The sequence below is a fragment of the Lissotriton vulgaris genome, chromosome 4_1, assembly GCF_964263255.1.
Source record: "Lissotriton vulgaris chromosome 4_1, aLisVul1.2, whole genome shotgun sequence".
In the NCBI taxonomy this organism is placed as follows: domain Eukaryota; kingdom Metazoa; phylum Chordata; class Amphibia; order Caudata; family Salamandridae; genus Lissotriton; species Lissotriton vulgaris.
The window spans coordinates 2,141,102,529-2,141,124,556 of record NC_141691.1 but is presented as its reverse complement, the minus strand read 5'-3'; the positions used below and the strand labels follow the sequence as shown (position 1 = coordinate 2,141,124,556).

General features: G+C 47.0%; 1 protein-coding gene across 1 annotated transcript in view; it reads right to left on the bottom strand.

The window, feature by feature from the left end:
• The window catches only part of LOC147725253 (GTPase IMAP family member 5-like), a 102,877-nt gene that overhangs the window by 12,228 nt on the left and 68,621 nt on the right, over window positions 1-22,028 (bottom strand). The window lies entirely within an intron of this gene.

Sequence of the window (22,028 nt, the reverse complement as noted above, 5' to 3'; positions counted from 1 at the left end):
AACACAAAAGGAGGTGCGGGCTTTCATAGGCCTCACCTCGTACGGCAGACAATGGATTCCCCAATATGCATTTCTAGCAAAGCCACTCATTCAGTTGACAACTCAGGAGGCAGCGACATCGACTGTCCTCCCTTGGACTCAAGAACATACACAAGCTTTTGAAGACTTAAAGAAAGCCTTATGTCAAGCACCAGTTTTAGCAAAACCATGTTACAGTAAGCCTTTTACACTTTTTGTTACAGAACGTGAAGGTACTGCCTTGTCAGTCCTCACTCAGGAGCAAGCAGGTTCACACAAACCGTGTGCTTACTTTTCTAGCACATTAGATCCAGTAGCCCAAGCTTTACCTGCATGTTTGAAATCAGTCGCAGCGACAGCTTTAGCAATCAGACAGAGCGATTCCATAGTATTAGGACATCAATTGACAGTACAAGTTCCACATTCCGTGGAAGTTCTTTTAAATCGTACACAGACCCAACACTTGACCATAGCAAGACTGACAGGTTATGAATTGACATTGTTTCAACCACACATAGAAATCAGACGCTGCAGCACATTGAATCCTGCCACACTTTTGCCATTAAGTGGTGTAGACCCACTGAAGCATGATTGTATCGAGGTCATCACTATTACGACGAAACCCAGACAAGACTTGACAGATGTCCCATTACCAGACCCAGACTTGACACTTTATGTGGATGGTTCATGTATGAGAACAGGTACAGGAGAATTAGTGTCAGCTTACGCAGTCACGACAGACACTGAAGTTATAGAAACAAATTGTATCGACACCCTGTCAGCTCAAGCAGCAGAGCTCATCGCTCTGACGCAAGCCTGTATTCAAGCCAAAAATAAAAGAGTTAACATATACACTGATTCACGTTATGCATTCGGAGTCGTTCACGATTTCGGAGTCCTCTGGCGAGAGAGAGGTTACTTGACTTCTCACGGTGCCAACATTCAACACGGTCCCCTCATTCAAGCCTTGTTAGACGCAATACATCTACCTACTGCGATATCTATTATGAAGTGTAAGGCACATACAAAAGTTACCGATACGATCTCCCAGGGTAACGACCTGGCAGACCGAACAGCTAAGCAAACTGCCCAGAATCGAATTCATGTAACTGACTTGACAAAGACAATAGTTCCGACACCATCACACTGTATGACAGTCAAGGATCCCGCACATGATGTAATCGACATACAGACACATGCCACACCAGATGAAATCAAGAAGTGGACTGAACTAGGAGGGATCCAAACAGATCAGGGATGGATGACGAAGGGAAAATCTACATGGTTTCTCCCCGATTCTATGGTTCAAGTCATCATTAACACTATACATAGCCCAGCACACCTAGGAGAAAAGGCAATGCTAGATAGCATTCAACACATATGGTATAATAAGAACTTACGAGCCGCAGCGAAACAAAAAGTGCGTACTTGCATGATTTGCTGTCAGTTCAATCCAGGTAAAAGCATTCCTGTAGAGAAAGGTGGATTTCAGCCTCCCGATCACCCTTTTGAAGTCCTCCAGATGGATTATATCCAGATGGAACGTTGTCGAGGATTCAAATATATCCTCGTAGTCGTATGTGCACTTTCCCGATGGACAGAAGCATATCCAGTCCCAGATTACACTGCTCCGACCACTGCCAAGCAGCTGGTTCGCGAGTTCTTCCCACGGTATGGTTTGCCCCGTATCGTGTACTCAGATAATGGTCAGCCATTCTCATCCGAGCTTGTGAAACACATAACACTCCTGTTAGGGTATCAGTGGAAGTTCCACTGTGTCCGGCATCCCGAGGCAGCAGGTCTCGTGGAGCGCCATAATCAGACTCTAAAGATCCGACTTTCAAAAATATGTAGAGAGAAAGGCGTTGACTGGATAGTAGCCTTGCCAGTAGCTCTTTTCTATATGAGGATGGTTGCGCACTCTCGAACTGGGCTATCCCCGTATGAAGTGGTCTTCGGTAGGCCACCAAATATGTGGGGGACGCCTATACCTCGTAAAATAACAGATGTTGATTGCGTTATGCTGACAGATTACCTTGCCTCCTTGATGTCTGCACTACAATCTTGTCGTTCACAGGTAGCTGCAGCCTTTCCCGACAACACCGAGGTGAAGCCCCATGAAGTGGTCCCTGGTGATTTTGTATTCGTGAGGAACTTTGACCGGAGAAGTCCACTGGAGCCCCGCTGGCAGACCCCGAAGTTGGTTCTTCTGACGACAAGGACGGCTGTTAAATTGGAGGGCAGAAAAGGATGGCTGCACTCGAGCCACATCAAAAAGTTTCACGGACTTCCTTCGGACTTGGACTCTAAGCCCTGCCCTCCTAAACAAACTGACTCAAAACTCCCCCTGGTTGAGAAAACCGCCTCCGAAGAATATAGACTAAAGTTACGGTCTAGCAAGTCAGACAGTTTAATTGTTTAAGTCCTCCCCTAGGTGAATCGGTTAAATTAGTTTCTGACATGTATCCCCTAGACCGAGATAGAGAGAGAGATAGACAGAGACAACTCAAGAAACGTGCATATTGTAAATCACTTCGTAGTCACTGTATAGTGACATTATCGATTATGTTTTTTCTAAGCCTTCTTATTATTGCTGCCAGTATATTATTGCACATGTACTACCCTATTTTCAAGCATGCACAATCTGATTACAATGTCACTGCCGAACATTCTTTTAGCGAATTACCTCCCCATGAATTGTCTTACAGACTTGCGCTGCGCAACAACACATTCATTAGTATGTTACATCACTCCCATCAGACTAACAATGCTACAAACTGCTGGATATGTGGCCGACTCCCTCCCTACCAGAAATACAAGGGAGTTCTGCCCCTCTTTCCGTACACATTCACTCACAATGGCTCCTGTGGGGCATGGTTTAGATTGATTAATTCCCTAGATTCTGACATTGCTGTTTACAATGGGAATTGGGTTTGGGGAAACCTGAACCTAGTTCTACTTAAAGTCTGTTATCCTGACAAGAAGGGACTTCCCACTAGAACAGGAACTGATCTAGAAAATGAAGTATATGGATTAGGTAACTACACAATTAACCTCATGATTCTAACTGTTGAATCCGAAGCCGCACCAGTATTGCCTGCTATGTCAGTGTTACCAGTCAAAGGAGAATTATGTATCAGAAAGAATGGTTCCATACACTTAGGTCATAGTAAATGTACTACTGTGATCGAATTCAGTGATCAAGGCAAATCCACGTTTAGAGCTACTCGTCATTCCTACTTTGTCTGTGGCCATACTGCATACATACGTTTGTCTCCAGATTGGGATGGTACCTGTTACATTGCATTCCTTCTACCACCTGTTTTCCTAGCTCCTCCTGATTATCATAGAAATACCAATCTAGTAAACAATAGATTCCGAAGAGATCTCCCGATTGTCGACTACACTGAAACGGCATGGGAGCAATACACAGACTTCAATAAAGGTTTCTTCCCCTACATAGGTACTGTTACTAATAGTAAACTGATACGTAGATTAACTAGAACCCTCGAAGCAGTAGTGAATGAAGCTACTTCCGCCCTAGGTAACTTAACAGAGGAACAGTCTGCCATGCGGGTTGTTGTTCTTCAAAATCGTCTCGTCATTGACGTCATCCTAGCTGATAGGGGTGGAGCTTGTAAGGTCATCGGGTCAAGTTGCTGTGTTTTCATTCCAGAAAACGCACCAACGATATATAAAGCTATAACACGTCTCCATAAAATTGCAAGTCTGATACATCAGAATCCAGGCACCTGGACTTGGTCCGGTTGGTTCTGGACAACGTTGACCGCTTGGGGATGGAAGATCCTATCCTTCCTAGGCATTGGCCTTCTCATAGTATTCAGTTGCTGCCTGTGTTTACAATGTGGACCGGCGATTTGCGGCCTGTGCGCCACATCATGTATTCCGCATTCAAATTCCCATTCAAAGGGTCAAAAGAAGAAAGAAGAGCAAATTATGTTACATGAACAGATTGATCGATTCATGCAGATCGATATATCATGAAGGGTCCGTAGGGGACAAGGAGGGAATGAGGTAATATAAATTTTGTGATCGATTGTGTCCCCTATCTTAGACCCCAACGACTCCGTGTACACGCTACAAGTACATGTATGTTCCCTCCACTTCAAGCTATGAAGACGCAAATACATTTGCGTCCAACGTTAACATGTCCTCTTTCAGATCCACCATGAATGGGTCAAATAGTCCGTTCCTAAATATGCCATGCCAACGTCTTTATGTAGTGTACTTTACACGTTTTTCAGCTCTGGCGAAGTAGGCCCTGAATTCTGCCATCGAGTCTTTTCCTGCCTTCTGACTCTGAATCTCAAACCTGGGCCTGCATCTGTACTCGTGACCTCTGCCTTACTCCCTGTGCGGCTAACGGTGCTTTGCTCAGCCTGTTGCCTGCCAAGACTGTATTCAACCTTCGAATTATCTGCTCCACTCCTCGAAAATACATTCCTGTCTAGTAGTTTCACGTCAACATCCTTCCAGCTGCAGAGTAAAGGGCTCGGCCTCACTGTCTCTGTGCAAGTAATTCATGGCTCTGTTTCCATGGTAGGCCCATGCCCTCCCTCGCACCCCTCGCATCTCATGCAGACACGTAGACGCTCATACACGCACTCACAGTCAGTATAGAATAGCCTCTTGTCCGAGAGACCTTTTCCTTCCAGATAATACAGTTCCTTAAACATAAGATACTAGATACGATTTGGGATTAGGTTGATCTGACATCCAGACTTCTGTCTCCAAATGTAGGGCTAAATGTCAAGTCCCCCTTCACCCCTCAAGTTACACGTACATTGCACGTCATACTGCTGCGCGCGCATCTCTGCCATATATTTCTGCTGACACTGCCGGATTCACTCATGGATCCGCCTACTTGTGACATCATGTTAAATGACGTTCTTGTTCACGCCTATTGTAACGCCTTTTTGTATTACGTACATGCACCCTTATCTCTCTTCTCAGCTGTTACGCCTCCTGCATATGCCTTTACTGTAATGCATTGACTATATATATGAATGCTTGTCAATAATGTATTGTCGCATACTTGCATACTCGCATATGACCATCGACTCTGTCAGTCTGTCCCTTCCCGAACCTGCGTGGTGACGGAACGGTATGCCACCTTGGCTCGAGCCAATATGCTAATCACCCAATTCCTTTTTAAGGAATAAAACCCTTTTTGAGAAACCTCAAATATCACGGATTTTGCGTCTTATTTATTATGAGTTATTCTTATTGACTTTACCGCATAGAAATTCAGTACCAGGTAATTAAATTTACCACAGAAGACCTGGCTTTGCAGTTTGAGCTGGACTGTTCCCATGAGGCACAGGGTCAAGACTGATTTGCAAATGGCTGGGTCTGAACTAGCGTCGCGAAGTGAGCTAAAGAAAGATGATGGATCGACCACAGTTCTGTGACTGGTGGTGAGTGTATAAAAAGTGTCAGTGCTCCATCCATCATCTACTTGTGGTTAATATGTTTGCCCTCATTTGGCAGGGTATGCCCAGACGTGGGCCCCTTGCTCACTTTGACACTGGATTCAAGCTAGTCTGGCTGCAGAGGGGTCAAACCCTGAAACCGGTCTCAGGATGCTTGTTTCCGGTCCAGGGAAGACCTGGCTTGGCAGTTTGTGCTGGACTGCTCCCATGATGCACACGGTCAAGACTAATTTGCATATGGTTCAGTCTGAACTGGGGTGGTGAAGTGAGCTAAAGAACAACAATGGATTAAACCCAGATATGTGACTGGGGTGAGTGTGTGAAATGTTTCAGTGCTATATCCATCATCTCCTTGTATTTGCTTTGTTCACCCTAAGTTGGCAGGGTATGCCCAGACGTGGGTCCCTTGCTCACTTTGCCACTGGATTCAATCTATCCTGGCTGATGAGGGGTGAAACCCCAAACCCAGTCTCAGGATGCTTGTTTTCAGTCCAGGGAAGGTCTAGCTTGGCAGCTCAGGCTGGACTGTTCCCATGAGGCACAGGGTCAAGACTAATTTGCATTCGGGAGGGTCTGAACTGGGGTGGCAAAGTGAGCTGAAGAACAATGACGGAATAAATCCAGATCTATGACTGGGTTGAGTGTCTGAAAAGTTTCAGTGCTCCTTCCATCATCTCCTTGTGTTTCCTGCAAGTAAAGCCTGCCTGCCTGTATTGCATAAGCCGGGAAGATTTCCAGGCTCCCAAGAAGGTGTCACTCTACCCCGCTGCTGTGTAAGCTGCACTGGCTCCCCATCAGGCAGAGAGAAGAATGTAAGGGAATCTGCTTCGCCCACAAAGCAATCTATGGCCGAGCCCAAACCTACATTAAAGAACGTCTCGAGAACTATGTTCCAGGCCGTATACTGCGGTCTTCTGAGGCCTGCCACCTGGCCCTTCCACGATGCAACACTGCATCCAAAGGGGGCAGAGCATTCTCCGTCCTGGTTTCACAACTATGGAATCAACTGCCTGAACACCTTCGCAAAGAACCAGCACTTCTACGGTTCAGGAAACAGCTCAAAACGGTCCTGTTTAGAGAAGCCTTAGACACAGTTTAGCTCCCTGTCCTTGCACTACTACGGAACCGCTAGTAGCTCTGGCCACTCTCGCCAAAGCGCTAGGAGACCTGCCAGTGATTAGGTGCTATATAAATACCAGTGATCATTGACATTAACATATGGAACCAGCAAACAGACGTAACATGACCTGACTGTTGTCTTGGAGCCCACGGTCATCATGTGCTGATAACAGGTGTTGTGTAAGAGGGCACTGTGGGTGTAATTATAAGTGATGTGGGAGGGGTCCCTATGCAAGAGTGGTGATAGCTTCAGGGTGGACTCCATTAGACTAGGCAGTGCTTTGATGATGAATCGATAAGGAAATACTCATGGCAAAAAGAGGGTATATAGAAGTGCAACAATAGATAACTTATTGAACATTCAGGTCTTTGGAGAAATGTCTGTAGTTCTCTGTAATTGGGGTCTATTGAATTAAAAGTTTGAAACAAAAGTAAAGATACAGTTCGTAGGGCCCCTATTCACCGAACTAACTTAAGAAAAAATCTTACCCTTACTAATTTTGGTATTCACAGAAGGCATTTAGTAGTAATAAAGTTAGGATTTTGTCTTAAGTTTGACTTAAGACAAACTTAAGACAGACTTAAGACAGAGTTATTTAGGATTTTGTCCTACGTTTGTCTTAAGCCTGTCTTAAGTCTGTCTTAAGTCTGTTTTAAGTTTGTCTTAGGTTTGTCATAATTTTGTCTTAAGTCAAATTTAAGACAAAATCCTAACTTTACTACTACTAAATGCCTTCTGTGAATAACAAAAGTAGCAAGTTTAGGATTTTGTCTTAAGCTAGTTCTGTGAATCGGCCCCGTAATTCTCAGTTTCCACACTGTAGGTCTCATTGGGGTGTTGATGCGGCCTCTGAAAAGGTGGTGCACTTCGATTGCCAACCTGTTGAATAAGAGCTGCGTTCAGTGATTAGTTCAGAAAACATTTCATTATTGTATGTGCTGTCATTTTCCTTTGGGGTTCCTGTGCTCTTCTTTTGGGGTTTTCCACATCCACATTCATTCATGCAATTTTGAGTGAGGCACCAGAAGACTGCCCAAGTCAGGGTGTCTATTTTTGATCGGTAACGTTAAAGAGCGGGACGCACTAAGTTTTTTATGGTTGTCCTGCCACCCCGTTTCCGTATCTAGATCGGTTTTTAGACTGGTAAAAGATTTTTACAGGGCAAAATCATGAACATAAGAGGGAATCAATTTTGGCTAGGGTTCCATGGGCGTCGCCAGCCTCTCTCTCCAATGTGTACACAAGAGGTGTTGTAGGTGCCGGGTTTCTTTTGACCTACAAGTGTGAGAGGAGATTTATTAAGAGGGGGCTTGATGCAATTGAATATTGTTAGCGATTGCAACGTGCCCGGAGGTCACAGATTTAGCCCTCTAGTCCCTGCATGCAGCATGCAACTTAACCGTTCCTAGTGGCGCCAGGTGTCTTGACTACCCCCTTTTTAAAGAAATTTATTTTAGGCTAGCTATTGTCTTCTTTTTAATGGTCCTTTGGGCGCTACCTTAGATCTTCTGTGATCTGCCATCTCACTTATCAGGGGAAAAATGGAGGTGGTCAAAAGCTGTCTCGTAGGCCTCCAGGTGCTTCTGATATTGCAGTGCCTGAGATTGATCTCTTTCCAGATGCTTTGTGTGAGGTCTTGTGTGTTGACTGATTGCCAGGCCTGGTATGGAGGTGGGAACATGTCTGTGTTCTAATCTCACACGGAACTAAGATGGACTTTTGTGGACTATGGGCTTCTTTTCCCCGGCCTCCCTTTGCACCTGTGGATCTCAGCTGGAGCCTGGGACCTCTAAAAGGTGACATGCTTCTTTCATTATTTTAGAGGACCATGGCCCAGTGAATTGGCTTTTTATACTTGGAAAATGTTAAGGGTAGGGGAAGAAAAACATTGTTGCATGAGGAATCGGGAGCTAAAGGTCAAGAACTTGTCAAATTTCATTTAATGAAGGTGATAGAATGGGACTGTTTGCTATTTGGGCAGGCCACCCTGATTTGACGGTCGCTGCGCTTTACAACCTGTCAGATCTTTTGCAGTGGAGGTTATGGGGTTCATTATCTACATGGCACCTCTCGCCACGTCGGCCAACAGCAAGACCTCAACATCATCTCCTACGCCAACGACACCCAGCTGATCCTCTCCCACACCGCCAAAACCAACCTCCACGAAGGAATGAAGGCCGTCATCAAATAGATGAGGAACATCCGACTGAAGCTGAACTCGGATAAGACGGAGGATCTCATCCACAGATCCACCCCCTTGGACTAGGAAGACTCCTGGAGGCCGAATGCACTGGGAACAGCTCCAACAACCACCGACCACGCACGCAACCTAGGGGTCATCCTCAACTCCACCCTCTCTATGACTAAGTAGATCAACGCCGTCTCCTCCTCCTGCTTCAACACCCTCTGCATGCTCCGCAGGATCTACAAGTGGATCCCTACCGAAACAAGAAGAATGGTCACCCAGGCCCTCGTCAGCAGCAGGTTGGACTACGGAAACACACTCTATGCAGGAGCTTCGGCCAAACACCTGAGACGGCTGCAATTAAGCATGGGCGAATTTTGCGAATCTCGCGTTCGCGAATTTTGCGGATTTGCGAACTCGCAATCCGCAAAATCCGCGAATTCTCGCGAATTAGCGGATTTTTTTTTTTTGTGTTTGCGCGGGTTTCTGCCAGTTCGTGAGGGTTTTTTACAATGTCGCAAATTGCGAACTTACCTGTCGGGTCGCAAGTTTCGCGAACTTGTTGTTTCTACGTGTCCAGCCTGTTTGGGACACTCTTCATCACTGCCACTCTCTGTCACCACTGCCACTCTCTGACTACTCATGCCACCCTCTGGCCCACCCATGCCACCCTCTGTTTCATCACAGCACCCTCTGGTTGTCCAGTCAGTGTACATTATTGTGGCAACGCAAGCACACCTTCCCTGCCTCAAGTGACCTGAATTAATTTGGGGCTGATTAATGTGTCACAGAATATTTTTTTAGCTGGCACCTGCTTCCTTAGTGCTTCCTGATTAGTGATCTTTTGCACTTGCTAAGTGCTTTCATTGTTGCAAAATTAGTTACAACACCCGCCCTGCCCCAACTGACAATAATGCATTAGGGGCTGATTAATGGATTTGAACTTCCAGCCTGGCTCCTGCTTGTCTCCCTTAGCTGTAATTCAGGACCTTTGTGGCATATGTGTAACTATTCTGAGGTTCAGAGCAGGGTCACATAATAGTTTCAACTGGCAACTGAACTCTGGAGGGGCCCCTCAGGAAGCACTACAGGAAATGGCTACTAATGATGAGCCTGAAATTTTGAACCTGGTAAGTAGTTACTTTCAGTTTTGCTAAGATCGTATTTCTGCAATTTTGCACTTATTCGCGGGGCGCGAACTCACGCGAACAGTGCGAACAGTGCGAGCAAAATCCGCTGCTCGCGGATTTGCGGATTTTGCGGGAGATTCGCGAATCTCGCGGATTGCGAATTTACCGAAAATCCGCGAGCGAAACGGATTTTCCGCCCATGCTTAGCTGCAATGCATCCAGAACACCTTCGCACTTCTGATCCTCAACATCCCCCACTGCAGCCACATCACACCCCACCTGAAAGACCTATACTGGCTCCCCGTCAACAAGAGGATAACGTTTAAGCTCCTCACCCACGCACACAAAGCACTCCACAACGCCGGAACAGCATACCTCAACAGACACTCACCTTCTACACCCCCACCCGCCAGCTAGCTCCACCAGCCATGCCCCATGCCACAGTCCCCTGCATCCAAAGAGCGACCTCTGGTGGCAGATCCTTCACCCACCTCGCCGCCAAGACATGGAACACCCTCCCCACCCACCTACGGCAGACCCAAGACCTACAGACTTTCAGAAGGCTCTTCGAGCAGTAGCAGCACTCCCCACCCCCAGCGCCTTGAGTAGTGCGCATTACAAATGATGTGATTGATTGTTTGATGGGGTCTTTGCTATCCAAGCGTAGGGAAAACCTGCCTCCAGAGGAAGGGGGACAGCTTAGTTTTGGAAGTGAAAGGGGGCCTCCATTTAGCTGGAGGCTGCTAGATTTTTGGGGGCACTGTTGGAACCACGCGCCATACGACATTTTTTGTCACGGGCTGGGTGCCCAAGAATGGGGTTCTTTTGATTTGGCCATAGGAACCCATCTCAGTTGACTTGTGTGTTTTCAGAGGCCTGAGTGTCTGCTTTTAAGGACTGGATAGGAGCTGTCCTGCCACCCTCATCAGTCTGCCTCCCCCCGGTGTGGTTAGCAGCCCCGCCCTTGGGGACCAGCAGCAGGTTGGGGGGCTACCACGGGCACCCTGAATGATGTACTCCAGTGAGGGGTTCGAACATCTGGGAGCTCTAGCACAGGCCTGGGGTGGTGCTGGGATTGCCCAGGGTTACTGGCCTGTAAGATTCTCATGAACCGAACAGTTGTTGTTTTCTGGTAGAGGGCACTCTGACTCCCTATAGCGGTGGGTTGGTTTAACTTAATGCAAGGAGAGCAGGCATCGGGAAGAGGACATCCATACCCGCATATAGTGGGGGAGGAGTGGATGCTCTGCTTATTGTATGTGTGATAGGATTATTGGTCTGAGCTTTCTTGAAGATAGTCCACAGCTTTAATAGTGCATCTCTCCTGTCCGCCTTCTTTTTTTGGGTTGTAATTCTTTATTATTAATTCTTTAAGAAATTACATTTTGAGAGCAACGGCATGGGCCATACAAATACAATGCCCAGAGGAAATAATTTAATGAGAACTTGCGTGGCGTGTTCCTCTTGGGAATTGAAGGAAGTATCTTAAGGGTGAGGTGTAGGAGCAGTATGGTGGGGGGAGGGATGCCCATGTCATGGGAGGCATGCCGGCTTTAGCTTTTCAGGTGGTGGCTGTGCTCTGGCCGGGTGTGGGTAGGAGGGGGAGTCCTGAAATAATGGCAACAGTATAAGGATCCCTGAGGACTGCGATTTCTTATGTCAGGCTGGGGCCGGGTTGGCCCCTAAGTGAAGGAGTATTGCATGTAAGAGATGCGAGCCAATAGGGTGTATGGCAGTTGATGGGGTTTCTAGCCCCTTCTATGTGTCAACCTATAGCAAAAGAGGGCCTCACCCTGCTCTAATGTGAAGACGAGGGTCTAGCAGTTCTGGAATACCATTTGGAAAAAAGACAAAAGCCATCAAGTGGACCAACGGAATTCATCATGCAATTGGCAACTTTTGCACTCAAAAAGAACTATTTCACGTTCGGGAAAGAATTCTTTTTCCAGACGAAAGGAGTCTCAATGGGGTGTCCATTCGCCCCAGAGCTGGCGGTACTGTACATGTTTATGTATGAAGAAAAATTCATATACAGCAACAATCCGTTCATACATTCCATCAAAACTTGGATGTGTTACATAGACAATATCTTCTTGGTGTGGGTAGGTAATACTGTAGAATTACAACAATTTTTTGAATGGCTCAACCAAAGATCGCCAGACATAAAATACAGTATGAATCAATCCACAAGCAAAATTGCCTTTCTGGATGTGGAAGTTTATCCATCCAATGAAGGTCTAGCAACAACAATGTTCATAAAACCCACAGACAGAAACAAGGCACTTATGTTTTCGAGCAACCACCCAAGAAGCCTCAAGGAGAATCTTCCTTAAGGCCAATTTTTGAGGATTCGCCGGAATTGTACATTTGTGGATGAATACAATGTCCATGCCAATAATCTGAGCAAGAAGCTCTCTGAGCGGGGCTACCCAAAAAAACTATTAAAATCTACAATGAAAAGAGCCCGCTGGACACCAAGAGAGATATTACTTCAGAGAAATGCAAAGACTGCAATGGACTGTCAGGTGTTTGTAACAACTTTCTGTCCGAATTCTAATCTTCTCAAAAAACAATAAATCAGAACATGCATCTGATTCAAAATCTGGATTCTTCTTTTGCTAATGCTCCACACTTCGCATTCAAAAAAGAAAAAAGTCTATCCAATCATATTGTCAGAGCAGCTTTAACCCCTTCGCTGCTCATGACGAGCTCAGCTCGTCATGAGGCACGGTTGAGCTGTGCTTATGACGAGCTGTGCTCGTCATGAATAGAGGCAACTCTGTGATTCCAGCACTGGGGGGGAAACACCTTGCAGCCAAGGTGTTAAAAACAACACCGCAACCCTCCTTGAGAGACATGATGGGCTTACCCCCAATTACAGGCCACCACAAGTGTGGCACATATATGTGCTGCGAACAGACACTGGAAGGCTCACTTTTCAGTCACAACGGTATTCATTGGAAACATGACAGCTTTACAAATTGTAAAACCAAGTGTGTAGTCTACGGGTCTTGTGCCCATGCTCTATGCTGTATGTAGGCAAAACAAATCAAGAAGTGCTACAGCGGATTATCCAACACAAGTCACGTATCCGCAAAAAAATGTCCACCGCCCCTTCGGTCAACCACTGTCTCAAAGAAGCCCATACAGAACAGGATTTACGCTGGACTGTGATCTACACAATAGAAAAAGATCTACGAGGGAGTGACCGCGAATTGAGACTATCTCAACGCGAGGCTCTACTCATCGTTAAGTGTAACACAGCTTGTTCAGGATTAAATTAACTTTCTGAAATATACACAATTTGTAAGAACCAAGCTTAGCAAGTGCTTCAAATGCTTCTTCCAAGCTAACATCTAAAATGCCTCAAAACTACAGCTACCAGAATCCTTAGCACAGCGTCATGTTTCCTACAATTCAAACAACCAATGAGGACGCACCTCGTATTTATACCAGTATCTCGCGTTGTTTTAATTGACATTGGAAGAAACTGACAGCAGAGTCCCCTGCGCCCCGTATTTTGTAAGCCGCTCAAAACAAACTGCAGGTATGCCGCCTTGAAAACTGCCAAACAGGCCGGGTAATACCTACGTGACTGCGCTTATGTTTTATATCTTTTCTTATTCCAGCAGCCTCTAAACAATTGCGCTGCTGCCCTCCAAAGGAGACCGAAGCCGCCTCACGCCCTACACAGGTATGCCGCCATCAGCGAATTCCTCTAACTCAGACCGTTTAAAGCTCCGGCCCCACGTGGTGCTAATTAGTGTATATGTTGCAAACAGGACCCCCGCATTCAGTGTGGTTTCCGGCGCGCCCATTTTATTTTGGAAATACCTGCAGCGTATTCCTTTTCCAACACTGTTTGGGCAATAACACGGCTTTTCGAAACTGAGTTATGTTCTCAAACGTATATGAGAATTGAAGTGCATTTGACATACAGCGGTCATATATTTTCAGAAACATATCGGCAACAACGAGGCACCGTGACGCCTGAAGATCCGGCTCCATTCCAGCAACTAAGTTGAACATTAGGTACGGTTGTTTGAGAAGCACCCACACGCTTTGCAACTGCTTCAGAAATGTATTACTAAACCATGCATCTGTTCCTCTTTGTCTTTAGTTAGCCTAAAACACACGGAACACGCGAGATCACCCACCTGGACCTCGCCACCACCAGTTTTTCTAGGTAAGAAACTAAGAACACTGACAAAACAAAACTGCCATAGGTGACACAGCGGTGTATAGTGACCTTATTGATTTATTCATGTTCTGTGTCTGGTCTCTTCCTTCTAGCTTCTTCCTTTCATTTACCTGAAGATAAAAAACCCTTTTGATCAATAGTGGATCAACTAAATAGGTAAGACACTATGTGGCTGCTGGCTGCATAGGTGGTGCAGTCTATCATTTGAAAGTCACTATTGTTGTTAAATATCAGTCCATTAATTTTCTTCTTTTTTGCAGTTCCTTTTGTGGTCCTGAAGAGAACCCCACGAATAAAAGGTGTTCGAAACGCGTCGACCCTCTTTCTTGTTTTTTTGCAAACAAATGCTTATGTAGATACATGGACTGGTTATGCTTCATATAATTTACTTTCCAGAATTATTGTTCATGGTGTAGTGCATAACCAAGTTTGAATATTGATTTCTGGCTTTGTTTGTTGGCAGGCCCCTGAGTCTAGCCGAAATTCCAATTGAACTTTTGCTGTTGGGGCTGTAGTATGTAGTAGTGTGGATGTTGAGTAAGTGTATTTGGATATGTGATGTGTAAGTTTGAATGAATCTGGTGGTGAATGTTTTTCAATATTACCCCTATTGTAAATAGAGTATTATTTTTCTTTTCAGGTGGTGTAATTTGAATTATTTCCAAAAAGATGGCGTGAAGTTGTTTGTAACAAATGTTTTGAACTTAGTGTTTTTTCAATCAAATAAAGATTATTGATGTATCTGGACACATTCTGACTTGGTGCATGTGTCCGGTAAAAGGATTCAAACAGTGATCAGTATTGGCACTTCTGTTTGTTTTGTCTCTAATGTGATATAGGCAGTACCTGGGGAGGGCAGAGGCATGGGGGAAGGTATTTTACGTCACCTTCTGAGGGTTCCCATCCCGTTACCATGAGGGAGCTTTGGTCATGTTCACCTTTGGGGCCATGGTATTGGGGGGGCAGGGAGGAAGGGCCGGGGTTACTTGAGAGGTTCGTCACAGGGGAGAGTGCAGGCAGGGAAGGGAAGAGGGATAGGGGGAAAATGGGGGTAGGTAAGGGGGATATGCATGGGGGTGAGAGAGATCTTAGTAGTGCCGGACATCAGGGCATGCAGAGGTTTTGTATATGAAGGGTGGGTGGCACAGAGCAGTGTTTACATGTCTGGACTGTAGGTGGTACATGCAGAAGAAAGAGGGGGGTTGGTGCCGTGTATGTCTGCAGGAGCGCTGATGGGGGAAGGGGGAGTGACTCTAGTGTGTGAGGTGGGTGGCTTATTGCAGTTTACAAGTCGTCGATTGGCGTTGCCGCTGCCTGGGACTTGTTCTCTGTTGTAGGGCTAACCTCATTACAGCTCTCTGTGCATTGGAAGGGTGCCCATACCTGAAGGAACAGTTCAGATTGGTCCTGGAGATTGTAAATGACTGACTCCCGGGAGGCCGTTTGGATCATGGCCACTAGCCAGGCCTCCTGTGACAGTGGGGTCTGCAACCTCCATTGCCGCAGGATACATATTTTAGCTGTGGCCAGTGCTGTGTGGAAGCGATAGCATTATGGCTTTGATAGATCTCAGGAGTGCTGAAGGTCGTGCAGAAGGATAGCAGCAGGGGTAAGCTGTAGGTGCAGGGGCATAGTGATTCTCAGGATCTGTCCCACGTCGGCACAGAAGGGCTGCACTGATGGGCATTTACTTATAATATGGTTTTTGTCACAGCCCATGTACGCATATCTGCAGCAGTTTGCATGAGGTAGTAGGCCTGTGCAGTTTCATTGGTGACCAGTGTCAATCAGTTCAGTTCAGTTCTTTATTTATTTCGATGGTTAGAAACCATCATAAAAATGCATATTATTACATACCACATAAAAACATACTGAACATCAGAATTAAAAACAAGTTTAAAAAGAATTTATTTTGTTGTTAATATATACAGACTTTAGGCATAAAAAGGAGCAGCAAATTTCATTTCATCCCCTTTCGTCTACCATCAACCCCTTGTATTTCTTAATTTGATCACAATTTTTAGAAAACTCATAATAGCACAGAAGGTACGCATCTCAGTTTCTCTTTGCAGAAATAGTAAAGCAGATTTGGCATGGCTAATTTTTGATTCTTTGAAAATGTCCACCAGACATCTCTGACGCGAGATTTTATAAAAAGAACAAAATAATACAAAATGAAGGGCGTCCTGCGGAGACCTACTGTCGCAGCCGCAGGCACCCTTCTGCTCAATGTTAGAGTAAAACCAGACGGGTAGGCTAAAATATTATGCAACAAATTGAGCCTAAAACGAGTCATTAAAAATCTCTCATGTTAACTGTACATTAAAAAGAGATAGTGGAGATAGTGGAGAAGTGTGGCTCAGGGGTTAGAGGCGGCAGACCCGGAAGCTGAGATCGGTCCTGGACCAGTGTTCAATTCCCCGCCTCGGCGGGACTTGGGCTCAAAAATTCCACTGACTCGATAATTCTCGTTCCGGTGCCTACTCGACTCACGGGTTCACACTCTGCGACTCTGGGCAATAGCTTGCTTAATCTCCACTACGGCCCCTCGCGGCGGGATGCCTGGCTTTCACCTTGTGGATACCCTACTGGGGTTATCTCACAGGGGAATACCAGGACGGGTTCCCAAGGCAAGCGCCTTGATGCCTTCGGGTGATATGTGCGCTATATAAATCGCAATACATTTACATTTACAGATACGGTTCCATGCCCATTTCATTACATACAAGTGAGTGGGATGCTACCGAGGATTTAATAGAGTCCAGTTCCATCCTCCTGCAATCGTATTTTTCCATTAATTGCTTTTGTACATAATGTCTGCAGGAGGTATCCACATTTACGGGGTCAGAGAATAACATTTCCTGGTTAATGGACCCTAGTGTTTCTTTAATGTATTTCAACCAGGGGATTTGGAGCCATCTATCTCTCCGTAAACAATCCTTGATGATCTGTCTGATTAATTCAGCATTAGGGTTTAGCCAAATTTTAAACCAGGTAAAAATTGGTCTCATTCTGATCAAGTCAGATATATAAGGGGTACCAAGCTCTTTGTGTGTAATTGCTGCTGAGATGCTCTGGGGAAGCTTTAGCAGTTTTTTTAAAAATGTGTCTTCCTCTCCTTGTATCTGTTGTGCATCCCTAAAACCCCACACCTCTGCTCCATAGATAGCCTTCGAGGTACTGACCGCACTATACAGTGTCATCACCTGCTCAGGGGACCAACGACCCATTCTTCGCGCAAAATTTAATATAGCCCCGTTTGCTGAAACAAGTTTACTGGATCTCTCCTCAATCAATGGGGCAAACTTGATCTTTTCATCGAATAGGAGACCCAAATACGGGAAAGTGGTCACAGTGTCCAGAACATGTTCCACTAATTTGAACACAACTCTCTTGTGTGATTTCTTCCCTGCTACCATGATGAAAGACTTTGTCAAATTGACGGAGAGGTCCAGATTCTTCATGAATTCAGCAAAACCTCTAATTAGGAGCTGGAGACTGACTGCTGTTCGCGCGAGGAGGACCGCGTCTTCTGCGTACAAAAGTACCGGTATATGGCGCGGTGCTACCCTTGGGCAGTCAGTCCCCAGTGCTAGCAGGGCTCTCTCCAGGTCGTTTATGTAGAGGGAAAACAAAAAAGGCGCCAGGATACATCCCTGCCTCACCCCGCCAGAGCACGGGAAGGGATCAGTACTCACCCCCGCGCTATAGCGGACCTTGGCAGTGGTGTTCCAGTGCAGCTCCTTAAGTACATTGATCAGATCTGGATTGATTCCCAATCTATACATAAGTGTCCAGAGTTTAGCTCTATTAACGTTATCAAATGCCGCTGCTAGGTCCATGAATCCCATATACATGGTCCCATCATCCTTCTTAGTGTATTTTGCCGCAAGGAGGTATAGATTGAGACATTGGTCACTAGTTGACCTGCCTGTTCGGAACCCGTACTGGGTGTCCACCAAGGTGTTATGGGTATCAGTCCACTCTATAAAGCGGTTAAGGAGTGCCCTCCCGAGTACATTAGCAGAGACATCAATCAGCGAGATTGGTCTGTAGCACTGTGGATTGTCCCTACAGCCTTTCTTGTATATAGGGACAATCACTGCAGTTGACCAAGATCGCGGAAGGCCAGATTTAATTGCTGCATTAAGTACTCTAGTCACAATTGGTGCCCATAGGTCAGTATTACTTAGAAATAGGTCTGGGGGGGTACCACCATCACCAGCCAGTGTCAATCATTAAAGGTCTTAAATATACAGAATTTCAATCTTGCCTCCAGGACGCCTTTGTGCAGGTGTTCTAGAAGCTCTGCCAACTCATCCTCCTCGTAGGAGACCGTTAATCGAGCTTGCCACATGGGGTGGGATAAAAGGTGGGAGGTGAGTACCCCAAACAGGCCGGACGTCATTCCTTTGTGTTTATCCCACGTATGCAGATACAATACCACTGGTGAGGCCAGTAGCAACCAAGGGCGTGGTCCCAGACATTTCCTCTGAAAGTGCTGAAATTGCATGAATCTTCAGGATTGTGGCACAGGAAGGCCAAATTCCTCTCTTAATTGCACAAATGTCTTAAGATCACCATCACGGAGGAGGTGGTCCAGGGTGTAGATGCCTACTGCCTTCCAAAGGGCAGGACAGTTTCTGCCCAATCGATACGTTTGCATGCATTTCCCCGCAGGGGGTCTTTCTCATTGAATTGTGGGTTTGAACCCAACAACTGATTTGCCCATTGCCAGGCCTTGTGCATGGCCAATAGTACCGGATAAGCGGGGTCTTGGCGGCTTGTCCCTGGCCTATATAGTGCGGATAGGCCTACCCCTGTAGACACATGTGCATTTCTATGTGCACCCATTGCGGCACGTCAAGGATTTCTGGTAGCATGTACTTTCATTTGGAAGAGCTGCTGTGCGAGGGCAAAGTGCTCTACAGACAGGAGGCTCAGTCCTCCACTGGAGCGGTGGGCTTTTAGTTTCAGCGCCACCAAATGGGGCCTTGAGAAACCCCACACAAAGGATTCTATCCTGGAATTAATTAAGCATAGAGTGGCAAGAGGTACCTGGAGGTGAAACATACCAAGGGTAAATATAAAGTGCGGGAAGGTGACCATGTGTATGGCTTGTACTCTACCCCACATGGAGAGCCCCAGTGCCTTCCATTTTTTTAAGTCGGGTTGCATCTGAGTGAGCAGAGGGTTTAGATTATCCGCAACAATCCCCTCCATCCCTTTGTTCACCAAGACACCAAGGTATTTGAGGCATGAGGGTTGGCACTGGAAGGGAAATCCATGTATGGCCACCTTTGTGGTGCCATTTGAGATGGGCAGTGCTTCGCTTTTGTCTCAGTTTATTTTGAACCGGAGAAGGATGAGAAGTTGTTTATAATTTTAAGCAGAGACAGCAGAGAGCAGGGTAAGTTCGTGAGAGTGAGCCAAGAAATGGAGGAGTGGGGAGAGTAGGCACCCTTGACCCGGCCCCAGGGGGATCGGGAACAGATCTGATACAAAGCCCCCGCAGTTTACCCTATGCAGTGGGGTTGTCGTATAGCAGTCACACATTGGCGATAAACTGGTTGCCCAGTCCGAATCGTTCCATTACTTAAAAAAGATAGTCCCACTCGATGCGATCAAAGGATGCGTTGAGTGACAGTGCCAGTGCATCACTCCAAAGACTTTTAGCGGACCGTAAAATGTGGGCTAGGGTACACTGGTGGTTCCTGGAGAAGCAGCCGGGTAAAACTCCTACTTGCATGTGGTGAACCAGGGTGGGGAGGACTTTATGGAGGTGGGAGGCCTGGACACTGGCCAGGATTTTGATATCCCAGTTCAGCAGTAAAATGGGGCGGTAACTGCTGCACAGTAGATGCTCTTTCCCAGACTTCGGTAGGATGGCAGTCACTGCTTTCTTAGAGAAGGGACCTAGAAAAGACGTGTGCTCTGCCTCTTGGAATGCAGCATGCAGCATGTCAGCTACCCCCTGTCCTGCCCTGTTGTATTTCTATCTAGGACCCTAATTCAATATTCCCGATTCATGCCCTTGTGCGGTTATAATCAATAATATCCTTATAAAGGCATAAGAATCATATCCATATTCAGTAATAGCCCATGCTATCCAAAGCACAGCACGGCACCTCCCATCGACTCCTAGAAAGCACAACGCGTTCTTTAAACAAACCAAGCCTCCAGCAGCCTGGGAAATCCCCCCTTGCTTTTGTTTTGATTTGAACAAGAACTCTTGGAGTCCAGAAAGAACTGTTAGTTCTTAGTGACGTCTTATGACCAACCTTACGTCAAACCCGGCACCTTTCAGGTATAAAATACCAAGAGTTGCCTTAAGCAAACACACAGTGATTTGGAGTAGAGCGGCTATCTATTTGCCCGGGAGCCCAGCTGATGCGAGAGCCCACGGAAGCCTCCCCTCCCCTTTGACGCGCTGGAGAAGCTACTTTTTCTCACGCCGAGAAAATCCAGCTCCGGTGTTCCCAATCAATCAATCAATCAATCAATCATTACACTTGTATAGCGCACTACTCACCCAGAAGGGTCTCAAGGCGCTTGGGGGAAGGGGTCCGCTACTGCTCGAACAGCCAGGTCTTGAGTTGTCTCCTGAAGGCGAGATGGTCCTGGGTCAGCCGAAGGTGGATGGGGAGGGAGTTCCATGTCTTGGCCGCCAGGTAGGAGAAGGATCTGCCTCCGGCGGTGGCTCTTCGGATGGGTGGTACGGCGGCGAAGGCGAGGCTAGTAGACCGTAGCTGGCGGGTGGGCGTGTAGAAGGTCAGGCGGTCGTTGAGGTACTTGGGGCCCAGGTCGTGGAGAGACTTGTGTGCGTGGGTGAGGAGCCTGAACGTGATCCTCTTGTTGACGGGGAGCCAGTGCATGTCCCTCAGGTGGCCGGAGATGTGGCTGCGTCGGGGGATGTCCAGGATGTGTCGGGCAGAGGCGTTCTGGATACGTTGGAGTCTTTTCTGTAGCTTGTCTGTGGTTTCGGCGTAGAGGGTGTTTCCGTAGTCCAGTCGGCTGGTGACGAGTGCCTGGGTGACCGTCTTCCTGGTTTCGGTCGGGATCCATCGGAAGATCTTGCGAAGCATGCGTAGGGTGTGAAAGCATGATGAGGAGACGGTGTTGACTTGTCTGGTCATCGAGAGGGAAGAGTCCAGGATGACGCCTAGGTTGCGTGCGTGGTCTGTTGGCTTGGGAGCGGTGCCCAGGGCTGGGGGCCACCAGGAGTCGTCCCAGGCGGAGGGCGATGGTCCCAGGATGAGGACTTCCATCTTGTCTGAGTTCAGTTTCAGGCGGCTGTTCTTCATCTACTCGGCGACGTCTTTCATCCCTTCGTGTAGGCTGGTTCTGGCGGTGTCGGGGTCTCTGGTGAGGGAGAGGATCAGCTGGGTGTCGTCGGCGTAGGAGATGATGTTGAGGTTGTGTTGGCGTGCGATGGCAGCAAGAGGTCTCATGTAGACGTTGAAGAGGGTGGGGCTGAGTGATGATCCTTGCGGAACGCCGCAGATGACTTCGGTGGCCTCGGATCAAAATGGGGGGAGGCGAACTCTCTGTGTTCTACCGGCGAGTAACGAGATGATCCACTCCAGTGCCTTCTCTTGGATGCCGATGTTGCTGAGGCGTTGAACTAGGGGGCGGTGGCAGACAGTGTCGAACGCTGCAGAGAGGTCCAGGAAGATGAGTGCCGCTGTTTTCCCGTTGTCGAGCAGGGCTCGGATGTCGTCGGTGGCTGCGATGAGGGTGGTCTTGGTGCTGTGGTTGGCTCTTTAACCGGACTACGAGGGGTCGAGGGATCCGTTCGTCTCAAGGAAGGCGGCAAGCTGTCTGTTGACGATCTTCTCGATGACTTTGGCAGGAAAAGGGAGGAGCGAGATGGGACGGACGTTTATGAGGTCGTGGGGTCCGCTGTTGGTTTCCTCAGTAG